This window comes from Rana temporaria, chromosome 4 (genome assembly GCF_905171775.1).
Source record: "Rana temporaria chromosome 4, aRanTem1.1, whole genome shotgun sequence".
Classification (NCBI taxonomy): Eukaryota; Metazoa; Chordata; class Amphibia; order Anura; family Ranidae; genus Rana; species Rana temporaria.
In genome coordinates this window covers 244,876,359-244,888,359 of record NC_053492.1, presented here as the reverse complement: position 1 = coordinate 244,888,359, position 12,001 = coordinate 244,876,359, and positions in this window count along the sequence as shown.

Here is a 12,001-nt window from a genome sequence, read left to right as displayed (position 1 = left end):
ATTTTTAGGGTGTGCCCTCCAAGTCTGTTGTTTGTATGTTGTGAGGGTTTTGACCAGATCCCTTGGGCTGGAGAACCCCATCCCCCGCCATTACCTCTTAGGCCTCGTACAGACGGGCAAACGTGTACGATGAAAACGGTCCACCGGACCGTTTTCAGCATACATGCCCGCCCGGAGATTTCTGTATGATGGCTGTACACACCATCATACAGAAATCCGCGCGTACACGATACGCGGCGACGAGGCCGCGACGTGCGCGGCCCTGGCAGTTCAATGCTGGACGGCATACTCCAGGTGCGGCAAGACCAAAGTATTTAAGTGGGAGAATTATCGTTTTCTCTCTGGAGTTAATCCCCTTTTAATGCATGCCAATATTCTGTTGACTTTGCTTGCAGCAGCTTGGCATTGCATGCCATTGCTGAGCCTATCATCTACTAGAACCACCAGGTCCTTTTTTATCCTAGATTCCCCCAGAGGTTCACCCCCTAGTGAGTAGATTGCATTCATATTTTTGCCACACATATGCATCATTTTAAATTTGTCTACATTAAACCTCATTTGCCATGTAGTTGCCCACCCCACTAATTTGTTTAGATCTTCTTGGAAGGTTTCCAAATCCTGCAGAGAAATTATTGCCCTGCTTAGCTTAGTATCATCCACAAATACTGAGATTGAGATTTTTATCCCATCCTCCAGGTCATTTAAAAATAAATTGGTCCCAGGACAGAACCCTGGGGGACCCCACTTTCCACACCGGACCATTCCGAGTACACCCCATTTATCATTACCCTCTGAACTCGCCCCTGTAGCCACTTTTTAATCCATGTACTCACTCTTTGGTCCATGCTGACAGACCTTAGTTTGTACAGTAAACGTTAATGGGGAACTGTATCAAATGCCTTTGCAAAATCCAGATACACCACGTCTACAAGCCTACCTTTATCTAGATCCTTATAGAAGGTTAATAGATTGTTTTGTCAAGATTTATTCTTCAGTATTGAATATAGTCTCTTATCATCCCCTCCAAGAGCTTGCAAACTATTGACATTAGGCTAACTGGTCTACAGTTCCCAGGGATATATCTTGGTCCTTTTTTAAATATTGGCACTACATTGGCTTTTCTCCAATCAGCTGGTACCATTCCAGTCAGTAGACTGTCCATAAAAATTAGAAACAATGGTCTGACAATTTAGTGATATACTACATTTTTTCCCCCAATTTACCTGTTGGGATCCTTTATTTTTTGTATATTTCTGTTTGTTGTGTATCTCACTGTCTAGTTGCCACTTATTTTTTACCATTAGTGCAGTATCCTGGAGTTTTTCAAGTCTATTCCTAATTCTATCCTCTGTTAGCCATTAAGGTTGCTTCCTGTGATGTGTCATGAGGATAAACATTGCAGTTTTGGTTACTGAAGCCCCCCGTTTCCCTCGTGAAGACTGAGGAGAAGAATAAATTCAATACCTTTGCCATCTCTCCATCCTTTGTAACCAGATTCCCTTCATCATTCTTAATGGAGCCAATATGATCTGACCGCTCTCTTTTACTGTTGATATACTTAAATAATTTCTTGTGATTTTTTTTATTCTCTTCTGCTATGTGCCTTTCGTGTTCTATCTTAGATCTTAGCGCCCAGATTAGGCCATACAGATATTTAAAATTACCAATTGCTGATTCTTTATGACCCTGTACAGAGTCTTTTTCATGACACTTTAAGTTCTATAAAGGCTTATAGGAAGAGCAGCATCCACCACTTATTAGATGCTGCTAAGGTGTTAAAACCAGTTTCCTAGAAAAGCCACAAATGCCTTCTATGGCGCACTGGATGAAACAAGTTATAGATATTATTGAAGCTGAGAAATTGTTGCACATCTGCAAGAATAGACTTGAAAAATGTCAAGCTTAATGAGAAACTTGGATAAGGTTCATAAACAGCAAAGGGAACTACTGTAGAGTTAAAGGACCATGTATTTTGCTGTAGGTTAGAACAAGGCAATTTAAGGACCATGTTATTCCCACATCCCCCTTTTTTTCTTGTTTTCTTTGGTATACCTTGTATATGGATCTGATTTGTGACTGTTGTGTTAGTAAATATGTCCATGTGTTTTATGTATTTAGTTCCAGTTTTAGTTCATTAAATACAGTACAACATATACAATTACAGCACATACAATACATATAGGCCCGGATTCACAAAGCACTTGCGCCGACGTATCTCGAGATACGCTGCGTAAGTGCAAATATGCGCCGTCGTATATGTGCGCCAGACCCACATACTAAGATACGCCTAAAAACAGGCTTCATCCCACCAACGTAACTTGCCTACACCGGCATAGAGTGGGCGCATATTTACGCTGGATGCATTAGGCGCTTCCATTGATTTTCCATTCAAATATGCAAATGAGGGAGATACGGCGATTCACGAACGTACGTGCGCACGACGCAAGTGCACGTAAGTTATACGTACGCCGTAAAGTTATGTCCCATAAAGGAGGTGTAACTCAGCAGCATCCATGCAAAGGTCTGCACCAGGGAACACAAGCCGGCGTATTTTACGTAGTTTACGTTGGACGTGAATATGGCTGAGCGTAGGTTACGTTCACGCCGTAGGCAGTGATCCGACGTATCTTAGGGAGTAGTTCCGACATGATTCTGAGCATGCGCACTGGGATGCGTCTACGGGACAGCGCATGTGCCATTCGTTATACGTAGCTGTCTGGCGCTCGGCCCATCATTTGCATGGCTCACGCCCACTTCCACCTACGCCGGCTTATGCCTAGGAAACCCAGCGCAGTTTTGGGAGCACTGGCTTTGTGAATTCAGTGCTTGCCTCTCTGCGCTGCATCGGCGTAGCGTACAGGAGATACGCTACGGAGCATAAATGTGCGCCGCTGTCTGTGAATCCGGGCCATAGACTTTTCTTCTAAACACAGAGAACTAACCTCTGCTCAGGTTCAAAATATGTATAATGCACTGGGCACCACAGTGGGTTAGTGGTAAGAACTTCTGCCTTGTAGCTTTGGTTCAAGTCTCAGGCAGGAAGCTATCTGCAAGGAGTTTGCATGTTCTTTTAGCGGCGCTTTACTGACGTTTTAGCAGTGCTTTTGGACGATTGCGGCATGCTTTTACTCCCCGCTAATGTTCGAAAAAAAGTTGAAAGTGTCGGCAAAGCGCCACTGCAGCTTTGGTGCCGCTGCCCATTGATTTCAATGGGCAGGGGCGCTTTAGGAGCTGTGTATACACTGCTCTTAAAGTGCCTCAACGATGCTGCTTGAAGGACTTTTTTAGCATCCTGCCAGCACAATGCTCCAGTGTGAAAGCACTCGGACTTTCACGCTGGAGTGACAGGAGAGGCTCTACAGGAGCTTTGCGCTATAGCGCCTGTAAAGCACCTCGGTGTGAAAGTAGCCTAAGAACTGCTAAGAGTTTTTAATACGGCTTACACAAACACAATGCATTAGATCAGGAGTCTCCAAACTTTCCAATCAAAGGGCCAGTTTACTGTCCTTCAGATTTTAGGAGGGCCGGACTGTGGCCAGGTCCTGACATCAGTGGGAAAAAAATAATGCCCTATTATTTATTTCAGTGAGAGTAATTGTGAACCCATTGTTGATATCAAGGGGAGAAATTTTGCCCCCATTTGCCCCATTGATGTCATTGAGTTCCATTGATGGTGTCAATAGGAGGAATTGTGCCCCATTCATTGGTGTTAGTGGTGGGAAATGATGCCCCAAAGTTGGTATCAGTGGATGAAAAAGTGCTCCATGGGTCAGATAAAAGCAAGCAAAGGGCCGCATCTGGTCCTCGGGCCACAGTTTGGAGACCACTGCATTAGATGACGCAGATTGATAGATATTGAGGGCACACACTAAACAGAGACTGGACAGGCTAACTTACACAACAGATGTACATGGGTGAATTTTCAGGTACAGTGAAGCGCTGTCAGTGCTATAACAAAGTGACTCCTACTTTGAAAAGCTTATCTTATTTTAGAATACTAATTTAAAAGTCTGTGTGGTTTTAATTGGAATGGGCAAGTCTTGCCAAATACAGGTAGCAATTATAGTGATGTTGCAACGGCATGATTTGACAGTGTTTACAAAGCATTTGAAAAGCTTTCAGTCAATCATACTTTTTTCTTGAACATAGTTTTTGCATTTATTATGGTCAGGGCTAAAAAATATTTTTAAAATAATTACAATTTTTCTTTTAGTTTAGGTAAACATGAATTATTTCATTTGAATATTATACAGAGCTCTAACCATCTAGCAAGTAGAGCTATAGGCTCCTTTTCTCAAAATGTTCTCTATTTCTTTAGCTAATTTATTGTAAAAAAAAAATATTTATAGAGCCCAATAACTGAAGCTGAGATAACATAACATAACATGGGGACAAACGTATCCCTTATCAGACAGCTCTTTTTGGGAGAGATTAGAAAGCAGGGATCTTCAGCTACAGTATGTTCCTTTAGACCTCGTTCCAGGGCCGGCGCTACCACTAGGCAAACTAGGCAGGGCGTAGCCATGAACACTAGCTTGTCTATTCTCTGCTGGGAAGAGAGGGCGCCTGGAGCTTGTCAATGCACCCTGTTCTTTACTTGGCTGTCTAGCAACAGAAATGTCTGTGGTGGCGCGGCAGCGGGCAGTAATCAGCAGCACCCTTGGGGAGGTGCAAACGGCCAGGGATCCATCACTACACAGCAGTGATCAGCAAGGGGTCAGCCGAGGGCAGATAAGCCTGAGAGCCCAAGACTCGGGAGAAGAGCTCCACCGTGACACTGCCTCCTCCTTGACCTCACCCCCTGACCCCGCCCCACCCAGGGCGCAGCGTACCCCACACTTCCAGAGCATGGACTGCTCCAATTTCCTCTCCGTGCTCTAACATGAGGCCTGGAGCCGGAAGACAGGCACAGAGCTGTCACAGAGCATTGGCGGGAATTGGACGGATCGAAGCAGGAGACTGGCATTATGATATGGAAGGTGCCATCTGTCATCATACACAGACCTGGCCTGCAGATCTGCAGACAGAGACTGGGACAGAGGAAGGACTGCAGGAATAGGGCTAGGGGTCTCTCTCATAGCCCCCCAACTCCCTCCTCTCTCTCTCTCTTAGCCCCCTCTCTCTAAGCCCCCCTCCCTTCTCTCTCAGACCTCCCCTCTCTCTCAGCTACCCTCTCTCTCAGCCCTCCTTTCTCCCAGCCCTCCTTTCTCAGCCCCCCTCTCAGCCCTCCCCTCTCTCTCAGCCTCTCTCTTTCTAAGCCTCCATCCCTTCTCTCAGCCCTCGCCTCTCTCTCAGCCCCCTTACTTCTCTCTAAGCTCTCCCTTCTCTCAGCTTTCACCTCTTTCTAAGCCCCCATCCTTTCTCTCAGCCCTCCCTATTCTCTCAGCCCCCACTTCTCTCTCAGCCCCCTCTTCTCTCTCAGCCCTCCCTTTTCTCTCAGCCCCCTCTCTTCTCTCTCAGCCCCCCTCTCAGTCCTCCCCCTCTCAGCCCTCCCCTCTCTCCCCGCCCCCCTTTCTCAACCCCCATCTCTCCCAGCCCTTCCTTCTCTTTCAGCCCTCCCTATTCTCTCAGCCCTCCCCTCTCTCTCAGCACCCTCTCTAAGCTCACCCATCCTTCTCTCTCAGCTCACCCTTCTCTCTCAGCTCCCCTCTCTTAGTCCTCCCCCTCTCTTAGCCCTCCACCCTCTCTTAGCCCTCTCTTCCACTCTCAGCCCCCACTCTCTCAATCCCCCTTCTCTCTCTCAGTCCACTCTCTCCCCCTCTCTCTCAGCCCTCCCTCTTCCCTCCCTCTCTCAACCCCCTCTCCCTAGGCCCTCCCTCTCTCAGCTCTATTGGATGCTGTTTATTTTCTGTCCTTTATTCTCTCTTTTTTTTCTTCCATATATACTCCAAGAGCAGGGTGGGTTTTTTTCCTTGGTTTGTGTTGTGTTTAATATGAATTTGTTTGTATAATTTGTCTGTATTGTCTTAATGTTGTTTGCATATAAAAATAAAAAAAAGTATCTGATTTAAAAAAAAAATAACTTCCATGGGCGGCCTAGATGTCTCTGTCAGATGGTTGCAGTTCCATCTTTGCTACATTTTCGTATCACTTTTGCTACAGTATTCTGACTGAAAAGTAAAGCTTTGCTGATCTTCTTGTAGCCTTTCTTGTGTAAGGAAATTATGTTATTTCTCAGGCCTTGTGTCATTTCTCTTCCATGTGGTGCCATTTCTGACAGCATGAAATGGGAAGGGGCTACGTAAGATCCTTTTATGATGAACTATCTGCTGGACACATTTAATGAATAATTAGACTCACCTGTAGTTGAATTCTTTTTAAAGTGGAGTCCCACCCAAAAATGGAACTTCCACTTTTTGGAATCCCCTCCGGTGTCACATTTGGCACCTTTCAGGGGGAGGGGGGAACAGATACCTGTATTATAGTAATACAGGTATTTGCTCCCACTTCCTGGCATAGATCACCATGGTGATCGCATTGACCTATGTCACTTCCGGCGCCTACACTGTCCTCCCCCGCTGTCTTCTGGAAAACACACAGGAACCAGAAGACAGCAGGGACCAGTCAGGACTCACAGTAGGGAAGTGAAGCCGCAAGGCTTCACTTCCTGATTCCCTCACCAAGGATAGCGGCGGGGCAGCCGAGAGCCAAACGACTGATCGGCTTCGACTACTGACATCGCAGGCATCCTGGATAGGTGCGTGTCCATTTATTAAAAGTCAGCAGCTTCAGTATTTGTAGCTGCTGGCTTTTAATATTTTTTTTTAGGCGGAACTCCGCTTAAATTAGGATCTTGTTGTCCAAAATGTTGCTTTGTATCCAAGATTTTTTATTGAGGTGTATTCAATTTTTCAACATGGTCTTGAATGAATTTGTTAGGAAAAATACATTGTTGTGTGTGCAAATTAACAAATCGTGGTTGCAATTAATGGCCCACATTTGTGGGAGTAGATTGTAGTATAGTGTCCCAAAGAAAATGTTGATTCTGAAAGAAAAGTAAAGGTTTTCTGACAAATCTTTTGGGGTGTTCTAGTTTCTGCTGGGCACTTTATATATATATATGTGTAGCGCCCCCTTACTTTCAGTATGGGCACTACGCTAAAGTTAGTGGGGAATGGGAGAATTATTTTGCTCCCATTCGCAATTTGTTAAATTTGGGCTGCTGTCATTCCTGAACTGTCCTGTAGGTCAGTCTGCGCTCCAGGGGTGTAGTTTCCACCCCTGGGCGACAGGTGGCGCTAAAGGGGTTCTGGCAGAGCCACTTTTCCCCAGCAGCCAATTGGAGGAGTTTTCCCTCGCGGAGCATGCTGAGAAGGGGTATATCTGTGGCAGACGCCATTTTTCTTGGTACTTCGTGGGTTCCAGGTTCCAGGTGCGGCACCCACCTTCAGGGTGTGCGCATCCAACGGACCCCAGTGATGGCCTACCAGGCCGGGGTCACACGCTACGCGGAGCTCCACGTTCCTGATAGGGACCCCAGTGACTTACTAGGTTCCCAATTCTTTTGAGGAGATCCCAGGCAGGATGCCGTTCGATGGGGGGTCGGCTTGAGGAGAACCCGGAGGCAGGTTGTCCAACAGGGCTTGAACGAACCATCGGGGGTCTGGTGACCGGAATGCTGACAGGTACACTTTACTGTCATCCGGTTACCTATGCTTAAATCTACTGGGAGGATTCGCTCAATTCATCCATTTAGCTCATTTAAAGTAATAGGCCTGTGGCAGAGGCCCTAGAGCCAGGTCTGTGGCAGAGGCCTGTTCCTCCCAGCAATCTAAAGTGACACTTCGGCTGCCAGGCTTGTGGCAGGAGTCTGTCCTGGGGCACTTCACCCACTCTAGCTAGAGTGGCGATGAACTGCAATTGATACTACTGAGAGCAGGATTGCTTGGTGCATATCCAGGCCTGATACTGCAAAGTTCTCTCTTGCTTCATCAACCTTTTCTCCTCATTTGATGTTGATGTTGGCCATGTTGGGCCTGGAAATAAAGCATTTGAAAACTCTTTATTCATTGACTGGACATTCGCTCACTACTCCACTCATCAAATACACCCCTAGACAACACTGAGGTAACTTAACATGCCGATCCCAACAACAAACCAGCGGCTCCTTCGGGGGTAGCGCTACATATGTATACTGTATATACAGTATATTGTGTTTATCAGCAGAAAAGTAGAGTATGTTTTCTTACCAAACCTTTGTTTGTCAGCAGTATAGTCCAACAAAACTTCTTCCCAAATGCAAACATTGTAAGGATTTTTTTTTTTTTGCTTGTTTTAGTTACTGGGGCAGATGGCTTGTAGTTCTCAATAAACGGCGCAGGCGTGCTAATCAGCGCCCTCGTAGTTCACTGCCACTTCCTGCAGCCCATATGAAGGTACGAGCACAGAGCTGTCAGCAGTGTCTGCAGGAGCCTGATATTACTCCCATGATCCACTGATCGACTTCATTATTGTGTCCCACTTGTTGTTGATTCTTCAAAAAAAATATACAGTTTTATATCTTTATGTTTGAAGCCTGAAATGTGGCAAAAGGTCGCAAAGTTCAAGGGGGCCGAATACTTTCGCAAGGCACTATATATATATATATATATATATGTATTTTTTTTAATTGCCCTGGGTGGCAACCCCCCTTTTTTGAAAAAAATAAATATTTTTTTATATGATTATTTTTTTTTTTATTAAAGGGCCCAGAGTTTCCCAGGGCCCCGGACGGCTACCCCCCCCCCTTTTTTATATTTTTCTTTATTTCTTATTTTTTTTGTAAAGGCCCCCCTGCTTCTCAATTTGCGGCAGACCCCCGCTTATCAATTTCAGATGGCAGCATCCCTCCCCCCCCCCCCCGGTTCTCTGCTCCAGGGGGCCCATGCCTGAAGCTGTGTAAGGGGCCCCATAATTCCTGATGGCGGCCCTGGCTGTGTGGCTGTGAAAGCATGAATCGATGTTGGTGTGTGTAGCAGTCTCAAACAATGTAGGCAGTGTGTCAGCAGTGACACATGCAGCCTCTACCGCTTAACATCCTTTGTTGCTAGAATGCAGGCTGCCCTGTGTTCTTCCATTGCTAGAACTCAAAAGACTTCTGAAAGAAGCTGCCTAGTGTCCTTCTATTGTTAGAACTTAGGCAGCTTCAAGAGCCGCGTTTGTACTGTATGAATGTTATTGTCACTAATGTACACACATGTTCAGTGTAAAATATGGTCGTTAGGTAGGACCTTTAGCAGTTTTTCCTTTCTTTTTTTTTTTTCAATCGAATCTGAATGCAAGGCAAGTTTGATGATCTTAACATAGTGCAGGGGTTTACAGAAAATTATACATCTTTATACAGTTGCTTTAACATTTGTTTTCTGTGCCTGTGTACATTAGCCCTTCATGTATTTTTTTATGTAGGTTCTTTCAGCCAGTAGGATCCTGCATAGATCTCAGTATTTTATTGTGTCCTTAGCTGGTAGTGTTACCTTGTTTTTAACCACATGGGTGCATGCAGGAATTTGCAGTGCAGCTGGGTAGCTGTGGAAGCATTATTTAATTTTGGTATGTGTAGCACTTCTAACAATGTAGGCAGTGTGTCAGCAGTGACAATGAGCTGCTGCTTGGACACAGGCAACTTCTGCGGCCTACCGTATTTTTGTTGCTAGGATGCAGGTTGCTTCTACTGCCTAGTGTTTTTATGTTACTAGGACTCAGACAGCTTCTGCTGACTAGTGGCCTTCTGTTACTAGGATGCAGGTGGCTTCTGCTGACTAGTGTCCTTCTGTTGCTAGGATGCAGTTGGTTTCTGCTGCCTAGTGCCCTTTTGTTGCTAGGATGCACATGGTTTCTGCTGACTATTGCCCTCCTGTTTCTAGGGTGCAGGCAGCTTCCACTGCCTAGCATCCTTCCGTTGCTAGGATGCATGTGGCTTCTGCCACCTAGTGTCTTTCTGTTGCTAGCATGCAGGAGTCTCCAATAGCCTGCATTTGCGCTGTATGCATTTAAACATCACTAACCTATACATGCATGCAGCATAAAATATTGTCCTTATGTAGGACCTTAGATGCATTTTTTTTTATTTTTTTGTTACTGTTCATTACACAGCAGTGTGCATAGGCCCATAGACAATTATACAGTTGCGTTCACATCTGTCTTTCATATCTGTGTACATAAGCCCTACAAGTTTTTTAAGCAGAATCTTTCTGCCAGTAGCATCCAGCATAGTAGCATAGATCTCAGTATTTTATTCTGCCTGTGTGCATGAGCTCTTAGCTGGTAGTGTTACCTCAGTAATATCCACATGGGTTTGTAAAGGAATTTGCAATGCAGCTGGGTGGCTGTGAAAAAATAAATCAATGTTGGTGTGTCAGAAGTAACAATGAGCTGCTGCTGCTGCAAGGACAAAGGTAGTTTCTACTGTCTAACATCCTTCTGTTATTAGCATGCAGGCGGTTTCTGCTACCTAGTGCCCTTCTGTTGCTGGAATGCTGATGGTTTCTGCTGCCTAGTGCACTAATGTTTCTGGGATATAGACAGCTTCTGCTGCCTAGTGTGTTTTTTACTAAGATGCAGGTGGCTTCTGCTGCCAAGTGTCCTTTCTTATATTGCTAGAATGCAGGTGGCTTTTATCATCTAACATCCTTCTTTTGCTAGGATGAAAGTGGCTTCTGCTGCCTAGTGTTCCTACGTTGTTAGGATGCAGGCAGCTTCTGCTTCCTATTGTTCTTCTATTGCTAGGATGCTGGTGGCTTCTGCTGCATAGTATCCTTCTTTTGCTAGAATGCAGACAGGTTCTATCAACCAACATCCTTCTGTTGCTAGGATGCAGGATGCTTCTGTTGCCAAGTGTCTTTCTATTACTAAGACACAGGTGGCTTCTGCCACCTCGCGTCTTTCTAATAATTTGCTCGCAGTAAAGTGGAGGGATAATAAGAATGTTTTCGTTCTGTCCTCGCTTCACGCAGATATGACAGTCCAAATTACAACGGTGATTGGTGTTGTAGAGAAACCCCTCTGTGTCCACGAATACAACCTTAATATGGGAGGGGTGGACCTCAATTACCAGTTGATGGCGCCGTACTTAATTGCCTGTAAGGCCAGACGCTGGTACAAAAAAGTGTCTGTATACTTATTCCAATTGGCTCTGCTGAATGCTAATGTGCTATAAAAAGCTTCAGGACAAACTAGATCCTTTCTTAAATTCCAGGAAGATATCATCACAGCCCTTCTGTTTCCAGACAGTGCCGTGGCCCAACTTCCCAATGCAAATGCAATGAGTTGGCTGCATGGGAGGCATTTTCTGTATGTTCTCCCTGGCAATCACCCCAAAGAAGATGACCTCGGCTTGCCTTCTGACCTGTTCCAGTCACTTCCTGCTTCCTGTGTATGACTACCGACTTGGCTCCTGACTCCGCCCCTGGGTTTTCCTGCCAGTCTACCTCATCTGGTACTTCCGTGGTACCCCTGCTTGGCTACGTATCCTGGTATACAGCTGATCTCCAACATCAACTCAGCAAGTCGCAGCTGGAAACTCCTGTATCTCTGGGCATAGCACCCCCTGTGTCACCTCCAGGGGGCGTTCTGCACTTAGTCGCAAGGGAAGCCCTCTCAGCACTTCGGCCTCTGGTAAGGTATGTCACAAATTGTTTGCTTTTCAGGTACGCCATTCAGCTGCAGCACTGATTTATTTATCTTGATAGCAACAGTATTTGCTCTCGCAATACGTAAATCAGCTACTCCAGTCTAATGTTGTGCATACAATACCAGGATAGGTAAAAAAACAAACAAATTACCCCTTTTTGGAAAGTAGACACTGCAAGCTATTTGCTGATAGGCATGTTGAGTCCATGGAATATTTCATTTTTTGCCACATATGCCCATGGCATGTTTGAGCAATATATAATTTCAGTGACTACTTTGTGTAAATTTTTATTTTGTTTTTGTCATATTTCAATCACTTATGACAAAAAATAATAATATTCAATGTGCTTAACAAGCCTTCCAGCAAATTCCTTGGGGTGTCTACTTTCCAAAA